Below are 10,870 nucleotides of genomic sequence, written 5' to 3'. Positions count from 1 at the left end.
AAAAAAAAAAAAAAAAAAAAACAACCCACAGGGTCTCACTCTGTTTGCCCAGGCTGGAGGCACAAACTTGGCTAACTACAACCTCTACCTTTCAGGTTCAAGCGAGTTTCCTGCCTCAGTCTCCTAAGTGGCTGGGATTACAGACATGCAATATCACATTTGGCTAATTTTTGTGGGTTTTTTCGTAGAGACAGGATTTCACCATGTTGACCAGGCTGGTCTTGAACTCCTGACCTCAAGTGATCTGCCCACCTTGGCCTCCCAAAGTGCTGGGACTATAGGCGTGAGCCACTGTGTCTGGCCTCAACCCACTTTTATTTATTTACTTTTCATTAATTTAAATCCTTGAAGGGTATTCTGTGTCCAGTGGCCTTACCAGGAAAGCTGCTTCAGAATTTGACACAAACCATGCCATTGTTTCCATCGGTGTGAGTTGCCTTTCCCCAATTACTCTAGTTTTGTTCAGTTTGCCCATGCTGTTCTTCACTTTATACACATAAGAACATCTCTTAAGTAGTATTCAGTTTCATCTTGGGCTTAAACACCTTCAATTTTTTTTTTGAGTTGGAGTTTTACTCTTGTCATCCAGGATGGAGTGCAACGGCACCATCTTGACTCACTGCAACCTTTACCACCTGGGTACCAGTGGTTCTCCTGTCTCAGCCTTCTGAGCAGCTGGAACTCAGGCATGCACCACCATGCCTCGCTAATTTTTTGTATTTTTAGTAGATATGGGGTTTCACCATGTTGGCCAGGCTGGTCTCAAACTCCTTACCTCAGGTGATCTGCCCACCTTGGCCTCCAAAAGTGTTGGGATTACAGGCGTGAGCCACCGTGCCCAGCCAACACCTTCAATTTTAAGAAGAGCTATATGCTCTCTTTGGCTCTGCAGGCCTTATTTATAGCCAGGCCTTGGAAAGCAGCTGCCAAGACATATTTACTTTTAGAAGTTCACTTCTGTTCCTAGCAGGACTCTACAGAACCTTTTGAGACAGGGACGCACTCTGTCACCCAGGCTGGAGTGCAGTGGGGCAATCATGGATCACCATAGCCTCAACCCCTGGGGCTCAAGTGATCCTCTATCTCATCCCTCAGGGAGCTGGAACTACAGGCACATGCCACCATGTCCGGCTTCAATAACTGTTTTTCATTAGGGAAATGTAAATTAAAAACAATGAGATACCACTATGTAACTATCAAAATGGTTAAAATCCAAAACACTACAACTCCAAAAGCTGAAAGTGGAGCAATAATAACCCTCATTCATTACTGGTGGGAATGCAAAATGGTACAGCCACTTTGGAAGACCATTTGGCAGTTTCTTACACAATTAAATATAATCTTACCATATGATCCAACAATCACGCTCCCTGGTATTTACCCAAATTACATGAAAACTTACATGTCCACACAAAAACGTGCACATGGATGTTTATAGCCTTTATTCATAATTGTCAAAACTTGAAAGTAACCAAGATGCCCTTCAAAAGGTGAACTATGGTACATCCATAAATAGAATATTGTTCAGCACTAAAACGAAATTATCAACACTTAGAAAAGACATGGAGAAGAATTAAATGCACTGCTACTAAGTGAAAAGGCTACCTATTATATGATTCAAACTAAGGCAACCTTCTGTATCCAAGGGTTCCCCATTCACAGATTCAAACAATGGCAAGGCAAAAATATTCCAGAAAAATAATAAATAATTTTTTAAAAGTACAGCAACTAGCTGGGTACAGTAGCTGACACCTGTAATCCTAGTACTTTGGGAGGCCAAAGAGGGCAGATCGCTTGAGCCCAGGAGTACAAAAGCCTCCACAACCTAGAAAAAATACAAAAATTAGCCAAGGGTGGTGGCAGGCACCTGTAGGCCTAGCTTCTCAGGAGGCTGAGATGGGAGGATCATCTGAGCCCAGAGGTCAAGGCTGCAGTGAGCCGTGATTGTTCCCCTGCACTCCAGCCTGAGTGACCCTACCTCAAAAAAAAAAAAAAAAAAAAATGTAAAAAAAGGATAACAACTAGTTACACAGCATTTGCATTGTATTAGATAATTACAAGTAATCTCGAAATTTAAAATATACAGCAAGATGCGCATAAGTTACATACAAATACCATGTATTTCATTGTATTGAGGGACTTGAGCAACTGAGGATTCTGGTATTCTAGAGGAAAGCTCCTGGAACAAATTTCCCCCAAGCATAACAAGGGAAGGTATATGAACATATTCTGGAAAAGGCAAAACTTTTGGGTAGGAAACTGTACTTTCTGCTAAATTTTGTTGTGAACCTAAAACTGCTCTAAAGCATTGTCTTGGGGCGGGGGCAGTGAGTGTGTGCACACAAGAGCTAGCATACACAGTTTGGAATCAAAAGAAAATTAACTTAGGTCGGGCGCGGTAGCTCACACCTGTTAGCCCAGAACATTGGGATGCCGAGGTGGGTGATCATTTGAGGTCAGGAGTTCGAGACCAGCCTGACCAACAGGATGAAACCCTGTCTCTACTAAAAATGCAAAAAAATTAGCTGGGCATGGTGGTTCACACCTGTAATCCCACCTACTTGAGAGGATGAGGCAGGAGAATTGTTTGAGCCTGGGAGGCAGAGGTTGCAGTTAGGCAAGATCACATCATTGCATGCCAGCCTGGGCAACAAAGTGAAACTCGGTCTCAAAAAAAAGGTAAATTAAATACATTTAAAGGCATTTTGTAAAATAAAATTAAAAAAAAAAAACCTTAATAAAAATATATTTCAGGTCGTGGGTAAACAGGTTCTGCAGTCATGACAATGGCCAAAGCAGGCTGCCTGCACACAGGCTGCCGGTACAGGGAGAAGCTGCCTGTCTACATCAGCCTGGGCCATAGTGAGCGGTCGCCATGGGCCAGCAGGGCAGGCACCATGCTGCATTCATCTTTGTACCCCCAGCATCTAGCAGTGTTGGCATGTAGTGGGCACTCAAGAAATGTGTATTGAATGAACGATGCCTGTCACAAGCAAGCAGACTTTATTCTTTTCTTGACCCTTATTCCTATGACAAACCTCCTTCTGACTGCCACTGTCACTCCTTCAGAGCAGAACTTCTCTAGGGAACCTGGATGGGGAACAGCTACAGCCAAGGACATCCTGGGTGAAGCAGCGCTGCATTTTGATGAGCTGAACAAGCTGCAGGTGTTGGACCGAGGTTACCCAGCAGACCACAGTGCTTAAAAGTGCACAAAATTGTGGACAAAATTGGCCAGTTTCAGAAAATAGTTGGTGGTTTAATTGAGCTTGTTGATCAACTTGCAAAAGCAGCAGAAAATGAGAAGATGAAGGCCATCGGTGCTCAGAACTTGCTCAAATTAACAGCAAAGCAGTAAGAGGCTCAACAACTTTACAACTCAACTTCAAGTACTAACAGAAGAAAAGAAAATTTAGGCAGAGCATGGTGGCTCACACCTGTAATCCCAGCTCTTTGGGAGGCTGAGGCGGTTGGATCACCTGAGGTCAGAAGTTTGAGACCAGCCTGGCCAACAAGATGAAACCCCGTCTCTAATAAAATACAAAAACTGGGGTCTGTGGAGGGGACCTAGGTGAGGGATAGTGAGGGGTGGGGAGTTGGGGAGGGATAACATGGGGAGAAATGCCAGGTATAGGTGATGGGGAGAAAGGCGGCAAACCACAATGCCATGTATGTACCTACGCAACAATCTTGCATGTTCTTCACATATAGCCCAAAACCTAAATTCCGATAAAACATATATTAAAAAAATTAATTAAATAAAATACAAACGTTAGCCGGGCGTGGTGGTCCATGCCTATAGTCCCAGCTACTTGGGAAGGTGAGGCAGGAGAATCACTTGAACCCAGGAGGCAGAGATTTCAGTGAGCTGAGATCGCACCACTGCACTCCAACCTGGGTGACAGAGGGAAACTCCGTCTCAAAATAATAATAATGAAGAAAAGAAAAAAAATGCAGCTAGAAAGGTATCAGGCTGAACACAAAGCTTTGTGTAAAGCAGAAGTAGAACAAAATGAATTATACTGACCAATTTATTTCTCAGAAATGAACTGAAAATTTCACTTTTACGGGAGGAAGGTTAAAAAAAAAAGTATGCTTCAAAAGGGTGAATTTTGTGTTACGTGAATTCTATCTCAATTTCTTAACAAGATTTTTTAAAACAATGGGTGGCCCTAGTAATGGAACGTTCCTAAGCATTAACATCAACAGTTGCTAACATCATACAAAAAGACAACCAACTATTGTATGCCTTCTGATGAAAGACCTCATCACTACCTGTAAATCGGTCTCGTCCTTCAACACGCACTCCCAAAACTCAAGAAAAACGAATTCTGATCAAACAACCAAGTTATAAGGAAAATAAGCATGATAGCAAAACTACACAGGACACAGGAAAGCACTTAGCAAAAACATAGACTCTCAGAACTTTCAAACGATGAAGAAACCAACCGCCTATTTCTTCAACAAAACATGGTAGGGAAAAGAAAAAAAGATGGAGAAGTCCCAAATACAACAGGTTATTTGGATGCAGATTCAAACAAACTGTCCTAAGATACCTGAGAAAACTGGAAATTTAAACTCTGGGTATTTGACAATAATATTAGGAAGTAGCTAATTTTTCTTAACAATTCGGTATACAACTACAGTAATGATATTGCAGCTGACTTTTAAAGCTCTTATCTTTTTTTTCTTTTCTCTTTTCAGAGACAGGGTTTTACTCTGTTGCCCATGCTGAGTGCACTGGCACAATCATGGCTCACTGAAGCCTTGAACACCTGGGCACAAGTAATCCCCCTAGCTCAGCCTCCTAAGCAGCTAGGACTAGAAGCAGGTGCAACCACAACTAATTTAAAAAAAAAAAAAATTTGTAGAGATGGGGTCTCACTGTGTTGCCCAGACCAGCCTCAAATTCCAGGCCTCAAGTGATCCTCCCACCTCAGGCTCCCGAAGTCTTTTAATTATAGGTTTAAGTCACCATGCCCAGTCTGTCTTTTAGACACATACTGAAATATTCATCATGATTGAGACTGATTTTAAATAATATGGGATGACATGAGTTTGAGGCTACAGTGACCTATGATCATACAACTGCATTCCAGCCTGGACGACAGATAGAGAGCCTTCTCTCTCTCTCTCTCTCAAAAGTGGCTAGATGCAGTGGCTCACACCTGTAACCCCAGCATTTTGGGAGGCCAGGGTGGGCGGGTGATCCAGGAGTGCAAGACCAGACTGACCAACCTGGTGAAACCCCACCTCTACTAAAAATTAAAAAAATTAGCTGGGCATGTTGGCACACCTGTAATCCCAGCTACTCCGGAGGCTGAGGCATGAGAATCATTCAAACCCGGTGGGTGGAGGTTGCAGTGAGCTGAGATCACACCACTGCACTCCAGCCTGGGCAACACAGTGAGACTCTGTTTCAAAAAAAAAAAAAATTTTTTTTTTAATTAAAAAAGAAAACAAAAAATGCCAGGCACAGTGGCTCATGCCTTTAATCCCAGCACTCTTGAGATACCAAAGTAGGAGGATCGCTTGAGGCCAGGATCTCAAGACCAGCCTAGACAATATAGAAAGACCCCCGTACCTACTAAAAAAAATTAGCCAGGCATGGTGGCACATGCTTATAGTTCAAGTTATTTGGGAGACTGAGGTGGGAGGATCATTTGAACCCAGGAGTTTTGAAGCTGCAGTGAGCTACGATCACGCCACTACACTCCAGCCTGGGCAACACAGTGAGACCCTGTCTTTTAAAAATTAATAAAATAATAATGATTTGGAATGGACAAGGACTGAAGTACAGGTAAAATAAGACTGATAATGAGTTGTTAGTGTTTAAGATGAGTGACAGGTTTGTGGGAGGTCACAATACTGTATTATTTTCGTACATGTTTGGAACTTTTCATAAAAAAGTTAAAGGAGGGGCCGGGCGCGGTGGCTCAAGCCTGTAATCCCAGCACTTTGGGAGGCCGAGGTGGGTGGATCACGAGGTCAAGAGATCAAGACCATCCTGGTCAACATGGTGAAACCCCGTCTCTACTAAAAAAATACAAAAAATTAGCTGGGCATGGTGGCACGTGCCTGTAATCCCAGCTACTAAGGAGGCTGAGGCAGGAGAATTGCCTGAACCCAGGAGGCGGAGGTTGTGGTGAGCCAAGATCGCGCCATGGCACTCCAGCCTGGGTAACAAGAGCGAAACTCCGTCTCAAAAAAAAAAAAGTTAAAGGAGGGTAATACATAATGCAATCATATTTATGATATAAAGGATAAACTGTTAAGAGGGGCAATGGATGGAACAAACTTGCCAGGAGATTATCTCAAGAGAATTCTGCCAGGAGGAGCACTTATGAACTAAGGCAATGTTAGAACAGAAATGAAAATACAGATTAAATCAGCTACTTCCTTAGGGCAGTAGTCAGGCTTCACGGGCATTCTAAGCAAAATTTTCTTACCCTTTTGTAAAAAAAAACAAAACAAAACAAAAAATAAAACTCAAAGAGACTCTATAGCTTTCATCATATATGCAAAGGGGACTACAATCCCCCAAAAACCAAGAATAAGTGAATTAGAATATATTTTAGGATACTGACATTACCTATATTACTTAGCCTCTTGAATCATTATAGTCCAGTTCACAGACTTTTTTTTTTTTTTTTTTTTTTTTTTTAGAGACAGGGTCTCACTGTTCCCCAGGCTGGTCTCCACCTCCTGGGCTCAAGTGATGCTCCCAAAGTGCTGGGATTACAGGCATGACCCACCACATCCGGCCAGTTCACACAATTTCAACATAGCTCTTTCCTGCTTTAGAACTTCTGATAAATGCTATAGCTTCCGACTAGAATGCTTCAGATCTAAAAGCATACATATAGGAACGTTATGAGAATTAAATGTATTGAAGAATCTAAAATAATGTTGAGCATATAGAAAGTGCACAATAGATCAGGCACAGAAGGCCAAGGCAGGTGGATCACTTGAGGTCGGCAGTTCCAGACCAGCCAGGCCAACATGGCAAAACTCCATCTCTACTAAAAATACAAAAATTAGCCCCGCGTGGTGGCGGGTGCTTGTAATTCCAGCTACTCGGGAGACTGAGGCATAAGAATTGCCTGAACACTGGGCATGGTGGCTCACGCCTATAATCCCAGGACTCTGGGAGGCTGAGATGGGTGGATCATGAAGTCAGGAGTTCAAGACCAGCCTGACCAATATGGTGAAACACTGTCTGTACTAAAAATACAAAAAAAATTAGCCAGGCATGGTGGCACGCACCAGTAGTCACAGCTACTTGGGAGGCTGAGACAGGAGAATCACGAGTCTGGGAGGCAAAGGTTGCAGTGAGCCAAGAGCATGCTACTGCCCTCCAGCCTAAGCAAGAGAGACTCCATCTCAAAAAAGAATAAAAAAATCACCTGAACCCAGGAGGTGGAGGTTGCAGTGAGCCAAGATCATGCCACTGCACTCCAGCCTGGTGACACAGAGAGACTCTGTCTCTAAAAAAAAGAAAGAAAGTGTTCAATAAATATTATACAGGATTCCTATCACCATTTATTTTCTTAGCATTCTATTAATTTGTTGTTAGATTTTATTGGCCAGGCGCAGTGACTCATACCTGTAATCCCAACACTTTGGACTTTGGGAGGATGAAGTAGGAGGATTGTTTAAGCTCCGGAGTTCGAAGCCAGTCTAGGTAACAAAGTGAGAACCCATCTCAAAGAAAAATAAAAACAGCCTGGTGAGGTCGTACTTGTCTGTAGTCCCACCTACTTGGGAGGCTGCGGCAGCAGGATCACTTGAGCTCAGGAGGTTGAGGCTACAGCGAGTCATGTTGGCACCACTGTACTCCAGCCTGGGCGACAGAGTGGGACCCTCCCTTGAATAAAAAAATTCTAGAGTATAAGCTCTCAAAGGAAATCATTATACACCCAGCATCTAGCACAAAATCGCACTCAAATATATTCACCAAATAATTATGCTGGAATCAATAAAACTCAGAGGCCGAACATAGACGGGGGGAAGATTCAATGACCTCTATAGCACTAGTGATGGGGAGGATAGTGTTAACTTTAATGTGGCAAGGAATAAAGAATGAGTAAGTGTGTTTTGTCAAGGGGAAGAGGCAGGCACTTGAGATTAACTGAATGGATCCATTGAATTGGAGGTAGAAAAATTAAACAGGAAGTTAGAAATACATGGGACATCTGGAGGCCAAAAATCTAGTAGTGGTTAAGAACATGGCCACTAGAGGCAGTCTAAGTTCAAATCCCAGTTCTACTGCCTCCTAGTTGCACAGATTACTTAACCTGGGCCTCAATATGCCAGTATCAGGAAAAACAAAAAAAAAAGAAGCCAATTATACCTGTATCAACCTCACTGAGTTGTTTTGAGAATTAAATGAGTAAATACTGAAGCACTGGAATAACACTTAGGAAAGAGTAAACAATAAATTTTAGGCATTATTCAGATGGTACATGGTAGCTAAAAATCTGATTCTGAATATACAGTAAAAATATAAAATAGAACCAGAACCCCACATAACACCAACTGGGAACAAAAGAAAGAAAACATATGAAGAAAAGTGATAAGTGGACCACAGTTTTGGAAGCAAAACAAAATAATTCTGAAGAATTTGTCAACAGCAGAAAGTGTTGGTTAAGTACATACACATGGTCTGTAAGGCCACAGGATTTCGCAATTTGAAGGTCAATCATGAACAGAAAAATAGTGTTCTAAAAGTGTTCAGAGGGGAGTGAGGGGAAAGTACAGCAAAAAGCAGGCTATATAGAGTGGGGTTAATGGGTAGTGGAGGAGCATAAAGAGAATTCTAGATCAGTGGTCCCTAAACTTCATTTCAAAGGCTTCGAAAAGAAACAGGAAATCTGATACAAGGTAGTGGACTCCCTTAATCCTATCAATAAAAGTTTTTTAACTCTACTTTCACCATCATCTTAAAAAGGAAACACATAACAGTAAAAAGTATGAAGGCTAAAAATCCCAGAATAAAGAGAACACCATTATGAAATATCACTACACTTTTCTTTTTTGTAATTTCATGGTAGAGTCATTAAAATCTTCTCATGGAAAAGACACTAAGATTTGCAAATCACTATTCCAGACCCATTTTTGAAAACCCCGAAAACAGAAAATTCAGGAGAAACAGTTCAAAGTTTTTCCTCTTAAAATAAATCAAGTAATGTCTAAGCAAAATGTCTCCTACTAACTTAAGGATCTTTAAGTAGTAACATCTGTCATGTTACGACCAATCTGTATGCTAAAGAGTATAAACGCAAACACTAATTAAAATTTTGGGACCGTGCAGTGCACTCTGGGAGGCCAAGGCGAGTGGATCACTCAAGGTCAGGAAGTTTAAGACTAGCCTGTCCAACATGTTGAAACCCTGTCTCTCCTAAAAATACAAAAAAAAAATTAGCCAGGGGTGGTAGTGCAATCCTGTAGCCCCAGCTACCAGAGGCTGAGGTAGGAGAATTGCTTGAACCTGAGAAGCAGAGGTTGCAGTGAGCTGAAATCACGCCACTGCACTCCAGCCTGGGTTGACAGAGAGGGAAAAAAAAAAAAAAATTTTCCCCACATTTGCTGGAAAATCAGTAGTTTTAGAATACAAACAGTTTGACTACATTTTCTATGTATTAGCTATGTCATATTTTTACACTTGGCAAACAAGCATTTTGTATATACCCCCAAAGTATACTTATTACATACAAACTACAAAGAAAAGCATAAGGACACTTCAGCAATATATATCAACTAGGCCTCACAGCATCATCACGGGGCCTCAATAAAACTTGATTGAAATGCACCCAAGTGGTATGGGCCACACAATGCTAGAAAAAGAATTACAAGTCAGATTCCACTCTATTAAAAATGCTACTTCTTCCGTCCTTGGTTTCTGTGCCTTTCGCAGAGCTTCCAGGAGGCCAGAGCCTCCAGAGGTTCACAACCTCTGTGGTCTGCAGATTCCACTGTGAGGAGGACCCTGAAAAGAATTTGCCATTTTCAGTGGAAAACAAGTGACGGTTACTAGCTATGATGTGTTTGTACTTTGGATCTGGATTTGCTGCACTCGTCTTTACAGTAAGACACCAACTGCTTAAAAAATAAGGATGTTTCATCCATTTAACAGATATGAAGAGCATTTTAAGAGGTAATCTCTGGAAAATGGATCAAACTTGAGCTCATATAGCATATTAGATATGTTTGTAAATAAACTTATGACATGAAAACAAAAATGCTAAGACAGTGTAACATAATGGTTACAAGAGTGGTGATATGACCATAGGCTTTGGAATCAGACAAACTTGGGCTCAGATCGTAGCTACAATACTTTATGGCTAGGTGACCTCGGCAAAATTATTTAACCTACCTAAATTTGTCTACTCACCTGTAAAATAGGAATACCTACCTCATCACATTATACTGCTGATTAAATGGCCGTTTCTAACTTTTACATAACATGAATTACCAAAATTCCACAGACAGTCCATTTTCTTCAAGCCCTAGATCAATCCAGATCTCCAGAGGATAACAGGCCTGCATATTTTTTAAAGTTCTACAAGTGATTCTGACAGGCACTACTGTTTAGAAACCATCGTCCTGCCGGGCGCGGTGGCTCAAGCCTGTAATCCCAGCACTCTGGGAGGCGGAGGCGGGTGGATCACGAGGTCAAGAGATCGAGACCATCCTGGTCAACATGGTGAAACCCCGTCTCTACTAAAAATACAAAACATTAGCTGGGCATGGTGGTGCGTGCCTGTAATCCCAGCTGCTCAGGAGGTTGAGGCAGGAGAATTGCCTGAACCCAAGAGGCGGAGGTTGCGGTGAGCCGAGATCGCGCCATTGCACTCCAGCCTGGGTTACA

The 10,870-nt window shown here is 42.0% G+C and overlaps 1 protein-coding gene, 1 long non-coding RNA gene and 1 pseudogene across 5 annotated transcripts in view; 1 reads left to right on the top strand and 2 right to left on the bottom strand.

The window, feature by feature from the left end:
• LOC116526315 overlaps window positions 1-5,491 on the bottom strand; it is an 11,369-nt gene extending 5,878 nt beyond the window's left edge. Inside the window, exons 1-2 of the long non-coding RNA XR_004258089.1 lie at window positions 5,478-5,491; window positions 4,450-4,452 (exon numbers count right to left, since the gene is read on the bottom strand). This is a non-coding gene — a long non-coding RNA (uncharacterized LOC116526315). The remainder of the gene's footprint in view (window positions 1-4,449; window positions 4,453-5,477) is intronic.
• Window positions 1-10,870, bottom strand: part of STRN3 (striatin 3) — a 121,174-nt gene that overhangs the window by 107,029 nt on the left and 3,275 nt on the right. The window lies entirely within an intron of this gene.
• Window positions 3,030-4,083, top strand: LOC116526312 (annotated as a pseudogene).

The sequence above is a fragment of the Sapajus apella genome, unplaced genomic scaffold (assembly GCF_009761245.1).
Source record: "Sapajus apella isolate SASKATOON/1434 unplaced genomic scaffold, GSC_monkey_1.0 scaffold50, whole genome shotgun sequence".
NCBI classification, from domain to species: domain Eukaryota; kingdom Metazoa; phylum Chordata; class Mammalia; order Primates; family Cebidae; genus Sapajus; species Sapajus apella.
The sequence above is the reverse complement of the archived record's forward strand: the minus strand, read 5'-3'. Positions and strand labels throughout refer to the sequence as shown.